The 15,334-nt window shown below is 39.0% G+C and overlaps 1 protein-coding gene across 1 annotated transcript in view; it reads right to left on the bottom strand.

Moving 5' to 3' along the window:
• Positions 1-15,334, bottom strand: part of dab1a (DAB adaptor protein 1a) — a 232,936-nt gene that overhangs the window by 88,200 nt on the left and 129,402 nt on the right. Inside the window, exon 2 of the mRNA XM_082523995.1 lies at positions 7,256-7,312. The gene's annotated coding sequence lies outside the window, so the exon portion shown is untranslated. The remainder of the gene's footprint in view (positions 1-7,255; positions 7,313-15,334) is intronic.

The raw sequence follows: 15,334 nt of genomic DNA, 5'->3' as shown, positions 1-15,334 counted from the left end.
TCCTGGTACAATACTTGGATTCTATTTTTGGCTATTGCCATGAAATATAAATGTTATCACCATCCACAATTGTTTTTTTATAGCCACTGCGCAAGTTTTAGCTTCTAAAAGGGATGTCAATCGTATTTCATCATCTCACAGAAACCTCAAGTAACACATCCCCATGAACGCGACACCCTGTGTTTTGATTTTGGGGTTTTTTGTCGTATATTTTGTTGTCTCATTACTATCAATCCTTCATGTTCTTTCTATGATTACTGGTTAGATCTTCAAGCCAAGAGATACTGACATTTGACCAGGAGTGACAATGTGATGCTGAGTGACTGAATATCGTGCAAGCTCTGTGGTTATAAAATGGGTAAAATGTTAGTAGCTCTCATGAAGTTCACAGGGACATATTTATATTGTTCATAAATCTACTCCTGTGCTTCTAAACCTCATTTGAATAATAAATACTCCTTCTCCACCTCACATTTCTCCCTAAACTTTTCACCCCATCATATAACCTCATGCAGTGCCTCACCACTCTCTCCTAACATCATCCTTTCGCTCCTTGTGCTAACTGTAGTCAGCTCTCTCTATCTATGCAGAGCCCTCCTCTCTATCTCCTTCCCACACTTCAGTATCTCTGCCCGTTTTGCCGTATCATCCTCCCTCAGTATCTCTTCTCTCGCTTACCTTTCTCTGCTCTCAGTCTCTGTCCGTCTGTCTCAGCTTGGTTGAACAGATAATTCCTCATGTGGGAAGTGCTGGGAGTGTTACTTTAAAATGTATTTCAGTACATATTGCAGAATATATTCATTTAAATGCTATCTTTAATGTATTGAGTCAGATTGCTCAAAGTGAACAACATATTTAACGCTTTGAAATTTGTACTACACTGATGCCAGAAAAAGAGTTTATCTAATGACGATGTTTTGATTAGCGTTTACGTAGCACCAAGTTCCCATAAAAACCAGATAAGATAAGAATTAAACTAAATTTATAGTTCCACAGAATATTTTGCTTTCACTTTGCTGCATTACAAAAATTAATCTTAAAATAAAAATATCAAAAGGTTACTGGCCATTGAACAGAATACAGGTTTAAGGTACCTCCTAACTGGCTTCACCTTTCAAACTCATCACAGCTTATATAGAAGAACAAAAGAAAGGCAACATATTTTTTTTAATCTGGTACAGTATATTTTGTCAAACAGTTGGGGAACAGTATTTCTTTCAGCTTGCAAAAGTCACTGCATGTCACTAGTACGCAGTATAAGTAGGTGCAGTAGCAATAGATAATTAGACCTGCATTCAACTAAACTATAAGTATTCTTTATGATGACAGCAGGCTTTAAAAAGTAATAACTTCATGTACTCTGTTGATTGAAGAATGTAACTGTCTGTTAATTACTAGATATTTAGATTGTAACTTTGACTCATATTTTGTATTCTAAATTCATTTGACTTGTAGTGTACCGTGCTACAGCCAAGCACTGGATGTTGCTAAATCAGTAGATAGCTTTCTCACCTTCCACTAACACCTGTCACATACTCACGCACACACACATAACCATTCATTCCCGTGGACACATACAACTCTTTTAGGGTAATCCATGGGAATGTCCAGATGGATATAATCTGACAGTCAGCTCCAGTGTACTGTTCAAAAAGAATATTTATTTCAGAGGATTAGGATTTCTCTAATTCACACATATTCAGCAAGGGGACAAAGAAAGAGATAGGAGAGGAAAAAAGAAAAATAGGGACAGAGACCAAAAATAAAAAGGGAAAGAAAAAAAGAAGCGCAGAAAGAATGGAAATTTGTGCATATTATCAGCAAAACTGGTCAAACTCGTTAAAGGCAACAAAAGCAGCTCTCTAATTGCCTGAGCATAGTTCTGCAGAGCTGAACTGATGTAAACGCTACACAGTACAGTGGTACTATGGACAGTCAGTTCAGCAAAAGCTTGGGTAGAACCTTGAGGCCTCTAACATGTTGACCTGCTATAATTCAGATTCAGGGTTAAACATAAGCTGTGACTGGGGATATTTCTGCATAGAAGGTCAAACCATATCTTATCACAACTCAACAGAGATGTGATGTCAGTGGTGTCAGTTATAGATGCACTACCATCGAGATGGAATAACCCAACCCAACAGAAAAGGAGTTGAGTGATTATTATTTGTGTGTCTGCTGAACACAAGTTGTTTCACTTGTTAAAGAGCCAATTGTAGCCATGTGTTCGAAGTCTTGTACCTCTATACTGCAATCAAATATGCCCACTGTGGTCACATGACTATACAATAAAACTGTTACAATCACTTGACACCTATGAATGACACAGTCTCCTCTGACAAGGCATCAATATGTCTGGAGGTGAATTTGAGAGACCCATCTACACAAGATGGGTCTCAACAAAACAAGATTAAGTGATGAGCCAAACGTACACACAAGGATACAATGACCTATCTCATCAACTCTCTCCTGTATTTCGCCACACATCCAGAGTTGTGTGCGTGCGAGTGTGTGTGTGTCAGAAAGAAGGAACTAAAAAGTGAGAGGGATAGCAGAGGTTGATGGCATGGAGATATGACACTGGAACCCCTTCTGAAGATGAAATATCACAGTTCAACTGCAGCTATCAAAGCATGCCACTCTTCAATAACTCAGATGTATCAGGATATCAAACACCTGACAGATGTGAAGGGAGGAAAAGAGCATGTGGAGATGAGGAGAGATGGCTTTTTGAGATGGAAAATAGATCAGAAAGGAATATATATATTGACTGTTATAGAAATATCCTACTAATGGTTGGTAGGACCGAAAAACAGCGCAGAGGCACTAATCATGGCAGCATAGAAACAAGCTCTGAGCATGAGATCAACAGAGGCTGGGGTCTACCACACCAAGCAAGACCCCAGGTGCAGGCGGTGCAAAGATACCCTTAAGATAATTCAGCACATAACAGCAAGGTGCACGATGCGAGTAGGCAAGGCATACGTGGAATGCTATAATAAAGTGGCTGGTATAGTATACATGAACATCTGTGCAGAGTATCAACATGGGAAATGCCCCCTAGAGTGGTTGAGAGAGGAGCTTGACAAGAAGTGGAAGGTGAAGTGACCGGTGGTGTCTGTGGTAATCTGAGCACTTGGGGCAGTGACCTCAAAGCTGGGTGAGTGGCTCGTATGTATTCTCATGCACTCTCAACACCAGAACAAGGTTGACTCGAGTAGTTGACTTGGGATGATTTGGTTTGTGTGTGAGCGCGTCTGTGCATGTGCACCAACCTGCAGGGGGTTAAACACAACAACGTGAGGCAGAAATGTCACACATTTATGCTTTTATCAGGATGTGTAACTTTGAGGGCTTCTGCCTCTGAAAGCTTCCATCATATTTCATCATGTTTCATTAAAACATTTGCATATACAGACATGGGAATCTACACACATAGATGCCCTCTAGCTACCTTGAACGAGGGGGGGGAAAGGGTATCCCATCCCTCTATAATAACAGCTATGAGCCCTACCACCATCCTAAACTCACTTTACTTTCAGTCTAGACACCCTAAACCAGGTTTTCAGATTAGTTTATATCTGTGATACTAATGTTATGTTATGGATTGATACCAATTCACCAGTTTTACTCGTGGTGGTGGTGGGGGCTTTATCAATAGGAACAGCTGCAAAACATGTGAAAAGACAGTTAAAAGTACTTCATATATTCATGTACTTCATATATTCTAAAGTTGTTAAGTGGGCCAGATTGGAGTCTTTGGCAGGCCAATTTTGGCCCCTGGGCCTTATGTTTGACACCCCTGCATAAGAGTTTTCAAAAAATTAGAAAATAAGCACAGAAATACACAAACCCCATGCTTAAATATTATATGCATGTATATATGTATCATAATAGGAACATAATTTGGGCCTGGGAAGTAATTAAAGAAGGTTATTAGCAGGAAAAGATTAACAGGATTTTAAGTGACAGGCGCAGTGGTGATAACATTACCAGCAACATTAGCATGAGCTGATGTGTTTTGTCCATGAATTAAGTTGTCAGTGAAGCTTTAATTTCCATCAGTTTTGTAGACTGTTTTGCAGCTCTGATTTATTTTTCTGTTTATTTGTGTTCATGAAAATTATTCAAGAAAAAGCCTTTTATTTGATTTCTAACTGAATATGGAGCAAACATATTAAGCACCTGCTAGTCAGACATTCTCCTATACTGGCAATGTGTCTACTGCTGTCTGCTATCTCAAATATTTCTAATATACACACAAAAACAAAAGCACATTTATAGATATTGTGTTTTTAATGCAGTTTCTGATAAATATAAAATACTAATTTATGGTTTTTACATTACATGCTTTTTTAAATACTGACAATGAGCAAATATATGTAAAAAAAAAAATCGTCAGTTTTTATACCATTATATTGGCATACGATTGCAACCTCAAGCTGTACTGAAGAGTTAAAATGCTCACTTGTTAGTGAGTATCCTATTATAACAGGTGAAGTTTGGATAGTCAAGCTGACAACAGTTTTAGTGCATGCTCAATATTGTAAATAATGCAGAATAGGCTGAGTCTCATGGATGTTGTCTTCATTCATTTTTACTGGTTCAGTTACACAGTAGTACTCAAGCTTTCTTTGCTTCCCTCTGTGCTTGATAGCTTGTCCAGTATGTCTGGACATGTGCAGATGTAGGCATGCAGGCGTGTATTTAATGTGATAAACACACCTTTTAGTTGAGGTCACAAAAAAACAACAGGTTAATGGTTTGCTGCTAATTGCTTTTTGATTGCCGAAGTTAATTACTAGACACACACTTCAGAACAGGTTTCCTTTATAGCACTGGTATTAACCCCACAGTGTCTTTCTCACTCTTTTCTGTGTGTCAGATTCAGAAAAAATGTCAAGTGACTTTATAGATTAATATAAAATTTGCTTACACTGTTGAATTAAAAAAAAATGCAAATATTGTGCTTTGTGACAGTAATGAAAACACATCCCAAAGTTGTTTCAGGATTATGTCTCTTGATGGCTCTGCTAAGACTGCCTTGTCTCTTTTATTTATAGCATTTTCATGTTGCCTAGGTTTACAAACCTAGGCAGGTTTAAAAAATTGCAGAATAGAAAATGGTATTGGTTTTTAGAATGCCTTTTCCTTTTGATGCTGTGAAGCACAATGCTGAAAGCAAGGACACAGCAGGAACTCCAGTCCTCTGTGTTTTCTGAGGCTACACACTATTGCTAACTGCATTACTTTAGTAGATATGGCCAGATACACAGCTGATGAAACTCTGTACCCTCCACCTCAACTTTAACTCAAAACACATGTATACTTGTGTTTCAGGGAGAAATTGTGTTTCTGTGCCAGTGTGAGTCAACGTGTACTTTGGTTAGTGAGTGAGGGATGCCTGGGGCTCATTGCTCATCTCAGTGGGTATAAATAGAAAAATTGAGAGCCAGGAATATAAGGGCATCATTGTGTGTCTGAGGGGGGTGAGAGAAAAAAAAACATCTAATCTGATAGCAGGTGGATTCAAATCTAAAGAAATGTTAAATTTAACAGCAGGTATAATTTGTCTGATTGAAACTATATTCAAATTGGCACCAGCTAAATAACCTGGGTCAGTATAAAGTGTAATGTTAGCATCCAGAACTAATTTTTCAAAAGCAGGCTCAGATTTTTTGCAAAAGGTGCCTTCATGACACTTTTTCCCCCTTCCTCTGGGTTTTCTTGGGTCATTCATTTTTCCTTTTTCTTTTTTTTTTTTTTTTTGCAGCAGCAGACTTTTGGGAATTGGCCACCACCAACCCAGCAACAGCTCCTTGAAAACAGTCCAGACATCTAAACAAAATAAAGATTTAGTTAAAAACGTGAAAAGAATTGAGACATTTTTGCAGGACACTGAAAAGATATTTAGAAAAAGACATTCCTATGTGTGGTACAGCATGTGAAAACCTAATTTCAAAACTTCTATGCTTTGCTTCTTCTTATTAATTTTTATGCTTCCAAAAACTTTGAAACTTCTAAATTAATATGTAAAAAACAGATGCGATTTATCTAACTTTGATTATTTTTCATGAATTCTTTTCTTGAAGATGTCAAACTATGTCTGTTCTTTGAATTATCATATTGTAGCACATTCGTAAACAATTAAGTGTTGATTAAAAGCTCTATGAAAAACTAGGTTTACAAGAAACCGTCAATGGATCACATTAAATACAGCATCATCGCGACAGATTGAAAAGCCGTCCGCATTAACATTTTGCTGGCTGGCTATCCAGGTTGAACTCCTCTGCATGTGTGGAGTACTGAGGGAGGGGAATGTTTTAGGATGAGGACCACCTTCACTGTGCTGTTTATTTACAGTTTCATGTATCAGAAATTGTTTGATAAACAGCATTTTTTGGTTTTAGTATTGAAAGATATTCCATTGAAGTTGAGATAAAAATGGGAAATGATGGAACGTTGTTCTTAAATACATGAGTTCTTCGCCGTCTCTTTGGCTGATTTTTATCCATGCGACATCAAGTATGTCATATGACACATTGCTTACCAGTTCACCACTGTTCCACCTAAGCATTTGGGAACAACACTTACGTGTACTTTTCATAGTTGAAAAAAAGATAAGCTGCCATTAGTAATATTTGTACGTGTACCTGGAGCCGACATTGTGTGGATATCAGATCACAACAATTCACAACCAAACAAAATAAAAAACAACAACTAGTTGTGTTCTGTACACATATTAAAATTTCAGTTTTGAAACAATGTTTAACCCATTTCTGAAAGCTTAGTACCATTTAGGCATCTTTCAGCCCTATAATCAATGGAAAATTACTGTGTGTAAGCATGAATTTATGGTTAAAATTATAGTTCTGTTTAGGTCTCTGTCAAAACTCTTCACCTTTCCATTTACTGCCACATTTAAAAGCAAAGGGGCATATTTTTAAAGACTGTGAGTGGCTGACCACATTTAGTCCAGACAACAACATCCATGGATGTCTGATGCTTTATTGGGGTACTAATTTGTCTATAGCATTTAGTATGAGTTTACACTACTGTTAGCTTCACACAGGGTATTGTATTCACACAGACACTAAAGTGTATTACACAGTGCATAGCGTTCTGTCAAAGTGTCACATTTTTGGTCAACTTTCTGAATAAAAGGTAGAATTGAACAAATAAGATGAGAGGGCAGCGCCTCTCATAACGTGTTAAAAGCACACAAGTGTGTGTGCTCTCAGAAGTGAATGCATACCTTAGCGTCACCACACCTGGTGTCCATATCACTGCTCCTCAAAGAGGGAAAATGCACCTGTAGAAGAGAGCGAGGGAGAAAAAAGGAAGGGGGGAGAGAGGGATACAACATTAAGAAAAAGCACTTGTCAGGTAACCCATTAGAGTACCATTACAATACCAATCTCTTTTCCACATCTTTCCCTTTCACAGTGTGTGTGTGTATATAATTCTCCTTGTGTGCCTCCAGTCACCAACGGGGATATGAGATCATTACCTGTCACTGCGAGGCTAATGTCATGCACAGCCTCAAAACACACATATACACACATAAGCGTACACACAAGCAGACTAAAGAGAATAATGTGACTCTGCCTCAGTAACAAAACTACGGTGACCGCAGGGCTCGTCTCCATTTGGATAAGGCACGCTGTTTTACAACCTGCTTCCAACACCGGCAGATGAGAGAAACAAGAGGATAGAGAGAAGAGGGAGAAATGATAGAAACATGAATTGAGGGGATTCTAATTGGAGACATGGTGGGAACGAATAGCTCGCTCTTTCTGATGGAGAAAAAAAAAACAGATGAGCTGCACTAAACCGGGAAAAAGGTACAGCTGCAGACATAATGTATGCCTCAGAATACGCTCATTAGCAGTCGTGGGAATGTGAATGACAGATGCAGATGGAGATGATGGGAGGGGTGGAAATGGGTCAGAAGGTGGAGATGACTGTCCTGGCCTCTAATTAACTTTTCCATCAGCCTATGGCTCTTACTTCCTATTATCACCACTTGCTCCTTTACTCCTACTGCAACCATATGACAAGAGTATGTAAAGGAAAAAAGGCAGGAACATGTGTCTTTGTCTACAGTAAAGAGACTATTCATTTTCATACAGAAATATGCCTTTTTTAACTCTAATATTCAACATCATTACAGGCGCAGAGCAGGGATTTGAAGCACAGGTTAATGATTCCAGTTCAGATCAAGAGTTTCCATCCAAACTTCCCTCACAAAGAGAGGCTGGGTCAACTGGTCAGCTTTTTTTGACATGCAGGTCCAAATGCAACATGCTGACTTCATCACCATAAAATATTTCTCTGCATTAACCTGTGGAGACATTTGTATGTACCATATTTTTCGGAGTATAAGGGCGTACTTAAAATCCTTTAATTTTCTCAAAAATCGACAGTGCGCTTTATAATCCAGTGCGCCTTATGTATGTATTCTGGTTGTGCTTACTGACCTCGAACCGATTTTATGTGGTGCATAAATATGTTTTAATACGACATTCGTAAGCTACGAAGCCGCATCGCTTGGTGGATCGTCGGAGCATTACAGCTACCGTAGTCAGGAGCCTCGCAGAGTAATCTGGGACCAAAACTCTGTCCGCTTCAGGTCCCAAAGTCAAACGAACACTGTGGCATCACTGAGAGTTAAAAACTGTCTAAATCCTTTCATCTTTAATAAAATGATCAGCGTTGCTGCTTTACCAGGTGTAACAATTAAGTTTAACATCCAGGCATCCATGAAAACTGAATTTATTAAATTTAACGGAGTTAGAAGTTAGCAGGAAGTTAGCTCGCTAGTGTCCACCTAAACATGATATACCATGTTCTGACTGAGAGATTTTTGAAAGAATTAAAACATACAGCTCTGCTATCACTTCCAACATAAATGAAGACAAAAAAAACAAACAGCAGTGACTTTTGTAGGGTTACTGAAGATGGACTAGGTGGTCTATAATGATGTGCTACATGATCACTAGCGACACAGCTATGTTAGCATAACATAAATACTGAAGCTGGAGGATGAACGCTAACTTTTGTCCACTCGACAAAAGTTAACGTGAGGGTTCTCGATGGTTAGGCACAAATGCAATTGCATGGCAGGCTGCTGTAAACGGACCAAACTTCAGTCAGGAGAACAACTGAGATAATCTATCCACAAAACACGGTTAGTCATTAATATACTGCAACAACATGGGAATAGAGCAGCTGCAAGAGAATTCAAAATTAATCAAACAATGATACGGAAGTGGAGGAAGCAAGAAGAATGAGTTGAGTAAAGTTTGATTTATCTGACTGTTTTATTTCGCCTAATGCGCCTTATAATCTGGTGCGCCCTATGTATGAAAACAGAGCCCTTCATCGACAGTGCGCCTTATGGTCCGAAAAATACGGTATATTCACACAAATACAATTACTACATACACCTTCAAAGGGAGGCATGCGTGGGACTTCCATCATATAATTTTAGTGTAGAATGATGAAGCGTTTTGAGTCTTCAATTGCTTTGTGAATCTGGCAAATTATACTATTAATACCCAATGACTTCTCAGCATGCTTATTTTAAGATTTCAATTATGAACAATAACATAATTTCAAGGGTAGTATTATTAATTTATATGAAATCTGTAACTCTCTCTTTATCTCTGTGTATGTATGCATTCAGCCCGTTATTGAGGCCAAAAGAGTAATTCACATGATCTACAATACTAAACTATATAGTTTATTTTCTTGCTGCTAAACTGAAAAAAATAAAGACAGATAGGTTTATTCTATTTATTCTTGCATTGTTTAGATGCACAAACAAAAAAAACTGTGTCAGGACTTGTTTCCTCCCCCACACTGAACTACATATGGTAATGCTGTGATTCCCTCTCTCCTCAGAGTCTTCTTCTACTCCAGTCATCTCCTGTTCCCATTTAATTGTCTCTTTCAATCTAATTTTGTTTTCAATTTCAATTACTTAAACGTCACATTAGCAACACTGCACAGACACAAAGAGTATTAACAATGCGATTCACAGAACGTATGATTTCATTCTGTCTCCTTCACACTCTCGCTCTCTCGCCTCCCAAACATGCACACCGACTACGTGTCTCCCTCATAATCATGTTGGAATCATGAGGAAAGACATAGGAATATAAAATATTAACTGCACATTTATTCTAGGCAAGCAGAATATGAAATAAATTAATCATGGCGTACAAGGCTGTCTAGATTCTTATCCTTTATTCTTATCTGTCTTCATGTGCTGTGATGTGCGTCGCAGGAAATTAACAGTGGCCAATGACAGCGACCAGTGTGTGCACCATATGTATATATGTGTAAGTGTGTGTGTAAAATGATCTAACCATTTCATATCTATTACTAAATGCAGCAGCGCCACTTGTTCTTCTCACATTTTATCTACGTGCAGCGATTTTTCCTGTCCCCCAACCGACCCAAACCAGTTAAATCAGTAATGCAATGCCTTCTGTGGTTTGAGTACCTTTGCAACACCTGAGAAAATTACTCTGATAACGGCATGGTGGTTTCTTCCTGTTAAAAGGGAGTTTTTCCTTCCCATTGTTGCCAAGTGCTTGCTCAAATAGGGTCGTTTGGTTGTTGATGTTGGCGGCACCTGGTTTGCATCTTCCATGGGGTGGGTTCCATGTGATGGCGAGCTTAGGCAGTCAATGTGGGGGTTGACGTAGAACATGGCCTCCAAAGCGCACACGCCGCTCAGTCACAATGTCCTGGAGGGGACGTGTGGCAGTTTGACGGTGTACTTCTTCGTTGGTGACATGGTCGCAGTAGGAGACCCCCAGGATCCATCTTAGCCATAGCTGCTGGGCCACATTGAGTCTTTTGGTGATTCTGGCTGATGTTTTCCACGTCTCACAGGCGTAGATCGCGGTAGGTATAACGATGGAGTTGAGCAGGCGAATCTTCGTCGCCAGACCGATATTTGAGGTCGACCAGGTCGTCTGGAGCCGCTGAAAAAACGCACCCGCTTTTACAATTTGACACGTAACCTATCCTCATGACCTTGGTCTTGTTTCCATTGATCCGTAAGCCCACCTTGGCTGCCTCTTGCTCCAAGCATGATGTCATAGTAATAATGTTTTTCTGGATGTCGGCCAACAAAGCGATGTCGTCTGCGAAGTCGAGGTCATTCAGGCGTGTTGGTGGATGCCAGGGTATCCCAAAGCCATCTTGGTCCATGGCACTCCGCATAACAAAGTCAATGACAAGAAGGAAGAGGAAGGGAGAGAGGATACACCCTTGCCTCACACCGGTCTCGATGGTGAAGAAATCCGTGTAGCCCTCCTCTGTGCGAATGCAGCAACTGGAATGAAGGTATAGAGTTTAGAATATTTTGACAAACTGCTCAGGGATGCCATATGACCGGGCAAAATTACACAGGGAATCTCGATGGACACTATCAAATGCCTTTGTGAAATCGACGAAAGTAATTGAGAGGCGGAGGTTCTGGTCCACCGCTTTATGGAGTCTTCGGAGGAGGACAATGCTAAACACTTTGCCTGGAACAGAAAGGAGTGTGATTCCTCGCCAGTTGTTGCAGTCTGCCAGGTTGCCTTTTTTGGGGAGCTTTATAATGACTCCTTTTCGCCACTCTTCTGGCACTCGCATCGATGACCAGGATGAATTGAAAAGGTCCGTTATTTCATTGATGAGGCACTGTCCGCCGTGCTTAAGCAGTTCCGCAGACACTATGTCCAGACCTGGCACCCTGCCATTTTTAAGGAATTTGATAGCAGCTGCTGTTTCCTCGGTGGTTATGGCCCTGAATCAGTACCACCCACCCCCACCCCACTAGCTCATTAGTCTTTAACACTCCCGACCAAGCCAACGACTTAGACATGAGGACAGATGCCATAACCACTGAGGAAACAGCAGTTGTTGTGATTTAGTGCAATATAAATAAAACTGAATTGAATTGGAAAGAATCCCTGTGTTATTTGGTTTTAAATAAAATACTGTTTTAACTGTTAATTAGCGCAATTTTTATAAAGTTTCTCTATTTTTACAGACTTGAAATTGATCAGACAAATAACTGATAAGCAGAGGTGGAAAGTAACGAATTACATTTACTTGTGTTACTGTAATTGAGTAGTTTTTTTGTGTATTTGTACTTTTTAAAGTCATTTTTCAAGTCTGTAATTTTACTTTTACTTAAGTATATTTTTTATAAAGTATTGTAGTTCGCTACGTTTTCAATCACACCCGTTACTGAGTAAATAAAAAAAAAAAAAAAAAACATTGCGCTTCGGAAATACTGCAGGGAATGATGGGTAGTAGAACAAATTGGCGCTAAGGTCACGTTAAAGATGGAGTCTTGACATCGGTGTTACAGATCCAGTGAAAAAAGAAGCCCCGTCGAATTCTGCTGACCCTGAACTCGAAGAAACGGATGTGAAAAAAAAAACACAAGGTATATTGGTATAATTTACCAGCGGTAGCTATGTAATGCATTGATGTCTTATTAAGGATATCAAAAAACTTTCTCTCAAACTTAACACTGGCCTGCCTGCCTCAGCTGCCTTCGAACGTCTCTTTAGCTGTGCTGGACTACTGTTCACTGCAAAGTGAGCAAGGATGAACTCTACTAACTTTGAAAATCAACTGCTCCTCAAAATTAACAGGAAGTTCAGAGAGTAACACTCTAGGATGGATACAAAGGAACTTTAATCTAGAAGTACAGTAGGGCAGGGCCATGTTTAAAAAATTAAAAAACATTTTTAAAGCAGCTGCCGTTCAGTTCAGGATTTGTTCTCTTATTTGACAGTTTAGAACACATTCTCATGTGAAGTAATGATATGGTTTTGTATTGAAAACACTGTGATACCTGACAGTTTGGTTGATTGGTTTGGTGACCATTATCCATTTTCATGTATAGACTTGCAGTTTAACTGCCACTGCACTTTAATTTGTAAAGTTTTTCTTTTCACTAAAAAAGAATTACTTTGAGATTTATATCCCACTGTCTTTTTTTGCACTACTCGGAAGCGGCTGTCCTCCTGCTGACAGAAAACTATGTAACTTTTACTCTGAGTACATTTTAAATGAGCTACTTTTTACTTTTACTTGAGTACATTTTTAGACAGGTAATTTTACTTGTACTTGAGTAAAATTTCAGCAAAGTAATAGTACTTTTACTTGAGTAAAATATTTTAGTACTCTTTCCACCTCTGCTGATAAGCAGATTCATAGCCAGGTGTCACCTTTCTTTTTCCATTACAGATTGAGTTGAATATGCATTAAGGATATTCACTGTTCACATTAACTCTTAATATACCATTCCAAAAGTGTTGATGCAAAGAAAGAAGGCTAAAATAAAGCAGATCTTTTAAAGAACTAGATGAAACTTTATTTATTTTTATAAAGAATGAATGCACTGAGCACACCAGAAATACCAAAGGAACCTAAAGACAACAGAAGACAAGTAAAGCGAGGACCACAGAATTATTTCCTTGGTGGGGGAAAAATATTCACCAAGTCATGAACATTCTAAGGGAAGCAGGGCTATTAATAATTTACTACAGGTAACCAGTGTTGGTCAAGTTACTTGAAAAAAGTAATCAGTAACTAATTACTGATTACTTCCCCCAAAAAGTAATTAATTACTTTTCAAAAGTAATTAATTACTTAGTTACTTAGTTACTTTTTAAAAACACGATTTACAACCTGAAGAGGTGATAAAGCGATAGATCTTTCAGCATACAAAATGTAATCAAATGGAAAAGTCTCTTTTTTTAACTTGTTTTATCAGTTTTAATCTTTTAACTTTATGCATCAAGCAAAAATTTAATTATATGCAACATTCTCTGACTTGAATAAATTAGTTTAACATTTAAAGCTATTTTCTGCACATTCCAGCACATAAAATAAAATATTTTTTGTGTTTACACTTAGTCTTTCAAATAGATGCAAGTAAAACACAGCAGAAAATAAATAAAGTCAAAGACTCAGCGGTCCTTTTGCTCTATTTTCACCTGTAAAGCAGGACTGGGGTAGGCGGAGGTTTACCCTGGTGCAGGTGTGCTGCGGTCAGTTGAAGAATCCGCGAGTTTCTCTGTGAATTTCCCATTACGTCGTTGCGCACTCGGTGCTTGTTTAGGGTTTTTTTTCGCTGTAAAAAGAAGTTTTCTTCCCACGCACAATGGACGCTAATGGTTTTGTCACTTTTTATGGAATCAAACTCAAAGTAAGGTCAGTACTTCCATGCTTTAAACGCTGCACGCTCATACTCTCTCCCACAATCGATATGTGATCCATTGTTGATCTGCACACAGCTGTTGTCACTAACGGCGCACTCGCTTACGTCACTGTCGTGAGACATTCTCGCAAAAAAAAATCACGGTTTTAGTAACGCAGTAACGCAGCGTTCCTATGGGAAAGTAACGGTAATCTAATTACCGTTTTTGCAATAGTAATCCCTTACTTTACTCGTTACAAGTAACGTGTTACTGCCCATCTCTGCAGGTAACACTCAAGACCGAGAAAGGCTAGATTCCTCAAAACATCTAGAATAAGAGTCTTTGGACAGACATAACTAAGACTAATTTGTACCAGAATGAAGAAGAGAAGGGTGCAGAGAAGCAAAAGATGTGCTCATGATCCAGTGAACCAAATAGTTTGCCAAACCCAGAGGCAATGGGCAAGAAAAGCTGCGAGTGGAACCCAGCTGCTGGTGATTTTTGGCAGGTATACACTCATAAAACTAGAAGGATGAAGTGTACAAGGGGTGGCTGTAGCTCAGGAGATGGAGTAGGTCATCTACTAATCAGAAGGTTGGTTATTTGATACCTGGCTGCTCCACACTTGGGAAAGATACTAACCCTAACTTCTTCGATACATTAATTGTAGTGTTTCATAGAAACTTTGGGCAGCTTCTAGTGATCAAAACAGTTGCAAGGAGGTTTTCAGTAACCCTTTGCGATCATTTTCATTTTCTCAACAACTGCAGTTTTCCCTAGCAACCACTGGTTATCAGGGGGTCCAGGGGGGTCGATGACCAGTCTCTAGTGCTGCATGACTGGGGCTTTAGCAATTGATTTCACTGCAAATTCCAGCGACCAATTGCAATACTCATTTTTCCCTCATGACTGTTGTCATCAACTAGTTTGTCTGGCTGGGGTTTTAATTCTTATTTATCCTCATGCCGCAGTTCCCGAGTTTATTCACTGACTAAAAGAAGTCCTTTTAGTTTCTCTTCCTTTAAAGGCCATTCCTACTTTAATAACTTCTGAATGACTGCTAAGTGTAAACAAAAGACTTAAATAGATGGTGGGTGGGTCCGGTCTGGTCT

Source organism: Aulonocara stuartgranti (genome assembly GCF_965226115.1).
Source record: "Aulonocara stuartgranti genome assembly, chromosome: 23".
Taxonomy (NCBI): domain Eukaryota; kingdom Metazoa; phylum Chordata; class Actinopteri; order Cichliformes; family Cichlidae; genus Aulonocara; species Aulonocara stuartgranti.
Note: the sequence above shows the minus strand (reverse complement) of the source record. Positions and strands in the feature narration are given on the sequence as shown.